At 38.7% G+C, this 2,851-nt stretch overlaps 1 long non-coding RNA gene across 1 annotated transcript; it reads right to left on the reverse strand.

The window, feature by feature from the left end:
- Positions 1-868: 868 nt before the first annotated feature.
- LOC144956154 (uncharacterized) lies at positions 869-2,592 on the reverse strand. The gene is made up of 2 exons (XR_013641888.1): positions 2,466-2,592; positions 869-1,403 (listed from the first exon to the last, which is right to left on the reverse strand). It is a non-coding gene; the product is annotated as an uncharacterized LOC144956154 (long non-coding RNA).
- Positions 2,593-2,851: the final 259 nt, after the last annotated feature.

A 2,851-nucleotide genomic window follows, 5' to 3' on the forward strand; every position in this document is an offset into this window, starting at 1 on the left:
TCACGCTAGACATTTTATCATACTTCATGTGGTAGGCATAGGGGCAGCGTGGATCAGCGGTACGGTTTTTGCTTCGTACCCGAAAGGTACCGAGTTCGTTCACCCGCCGCTGCTCTGTGTGGCCTTGAGCAAGTCACCTCGCCCTAGCTCAATTTGCGGCCCTGCACCGCGGTTATTCCAGTCTTCCTTGGGAATAGACCCTAGAGATAAATTTCCTCTCTGGGATGAATAAAGGATTTATTTAGACCAGTGTTAGTCACGGTAAACTAAACTTCCTATTGGGTTAAGGTGTAATGTAAATGTTGCTGCTTGAAACTCGAAGAAATCAATAACATTGTGAAATTGAATGTGAACTTCAATTTAACATACGAAAACAGATAAAATGGACGTTTCGGGTTTCCCCTTTATCAACAAAGCAAGATGAATGAAAGAACCACTTAATTTTTTTTAATTGAGCTTTTATATAGCGTAATATCCACTAAATGTCCTCAAAGTGCTTTACAAGGGGTCCCTGGCCAACAGCAACATTTAACATGGTAGACGGGACATGATGCCTGTTAGGCGATATTACAATTTTTTCGGACAGAGACAACGCTGTTAACGGCCAGGTACTCATTTGACACCTGAGTACGGTGAGAGATTGTGAGTAAAGAGCCTTCTTCAAGGACTCAACTATGCGCCGAGCGAGGCCCAAACCCAGGACCTTCTGATCTGAAAGCGAGTGTCATACCACAAGACCACAACAGACGTTTTTTTATTAGTTTGTTTGTTTTTGCCTATTGAGCATGGTCGTAGCTCTAAATTTGAATCTTTTATTCTTTTACACTTCCACAGATCTATCTTGATGATGCCTTGTGTTGATTCAGTCCAAAACTAATTTGTCATGTTTTAGTTAACAACGTTAATGACATTGAACATACATTGATACAACTTTGCCATAATTTGTCATGTTTATCACGTAAAATCATGTATGGGTGACCTACAAAACCATTATTTTGAATGGTGATTTGATGATGATGAACAAAATATGTGTGTTGTACAAAATAAATGGCAAAGCTAACAAAATGCAGTCTCCTTAATAAGAGGAGACTGGAGATTGACAAGTGCTGCAACTAATTGAAAAATAATATCAGATGTTTCTCTTAACATGGTTGGAATATATGAGAGGATGTTAACATTTTTCAGTCTTTCATTAGCCCTCTCAACATAAATTCTTGATGTTGGTGCCAATTGAGATGGGGTGGGAATTCCTTGTGTCACTTTTCTTTTCTTTCTTTCTGGCTCTGATGGAAACAATTTATTTTTATTTCTGTCAAACAATTCAGGGAGGTTGGCATTGTCACCATCTCTGAAGTGACAAGAACACACTCTTGATGATGATATTGGATCTTTTGTCCTTTCTCCTGAAAAGAAAAGATTTTAAAAAACAACAATAATTCTGTTGGGCATATTGGGTATATTATTTAATTTGATAAGTACTTTGTTTTAGACTATCTTGTTTGACACCAGCTCAATGCATGATAAATCAAAGGTGTGCAAGAGACTAGGTTACTGGTAGGTCTCTCGCCTGTCTTTTATGAAATCGCACATTCAGCAAAATGTCGCACTTCCTCATTACTTCTTTTGATGATTTTGACTAGGTATATAAAAATATGAATTCTTAAATTTACACAGTTAAAGTTGATCTTGGGGTTGAGTGGGGCAAGACTGGCGTTTTCTCTTTATTTCAGTCAGAACTGTACTGGCCAGTGCGATGATGGAAACTTTGGAGTGTCAACAATCGGGCACAGGTAAAGGAGAGAGGTCCCTGCCGCCATCTTGCTTTGTTCACACAGAGTTGCCACCTCGGCTGTCGGGGAGGGGAGGCATGGCAGAGAATCAGAGAAACTTTCCAAAAAAGAGGAAAGTGTGTGTGTGAGAGAGAGAGAGAGAGAGAGAGAGGAGAGAGAGAGACAGAGAGAGAGAGGAGAGAGAGAGAGAGAGAGAGAGAGAGAGAGAGAGAGAGAGAGAGAGAGAGAAAGAGAGAGAGATCTGCGTGAGGGGGGGGGGGTGGGGAGAGGTTCCGTTATTTTATTTTTTTTTTTTTCATTTTGCCATAAAGGTATCGAGTTTTAAGTAAGATTTTAACAAATATTTTCTTCTCTTTCTTCTGTTTTTCTCCTTTAAAAAAAATTATCACTTATCAGTAGAACAGAACTCTCATTCAGTTTATCTATCAGTATCAGCCTTAACATCAAAACGTGTAGATTGAGATATCATTTTTGCTTCAATTTCAATAAAAACCTAGTTTGGAATGTATTTTTATTTATAATTTCGTGCAATTGTACACTTTAATCATAAAATATAGGTCTACGTAAGCTATAACTAGAGAGGTGGGCCTTTGGCCTACCAACCTCCGCTGAACGTCCCACTCGCCTTGAGCATGCATTCACGTAAAATATAAAGATTTTTTTTAAAAAACCTACCTCTGTTTCAAAAACTAGCATCTTTCAACTTTCTAAGAAACATTTTGATTTTTCAGAACTTTAGTTCGGTAAAAAATACCGGCCAATCTGACCCGTTGGGTCGAATGAAAACGAAATTTTGTTGTTTACACGGTTCAAAGGAAATGCCGTAAATAAGCTTTCATGGACTTCCTGTGTTGTTTTTACAGTGTCATGTGACCGTTTTGAGAAATGTGTCGTCTGCTACAAATAATTAGACCGGTGGGGGGAAGATATTTTCGTTGGAGCAGAAAAAAATGGGTATTATTTCTTGTACTTGTAGAGAGGACTAGGGTCCAACAGCAGTCAAGTTGATTGAATGAAAGAAAAAAAAAGGTCTTTTTTTTTAACCGCCGCCACCACCACCG

Source organism: Berghia stephanieae, chromosome 10 (assembly GCF_034508935.2).
Source record: "Berghia stephanieae isolate SIO BIC M18660-M18661 chromosome 10, UCSD_Bste_1.3, whole genome shotgun sequence".
Lineage (NCBI taxonomy): Eukaryota > Metazoa > Mollusca > Gastropoda > Nudibranchia > Aeolidiidae > Berghia > Berghia stephanieae.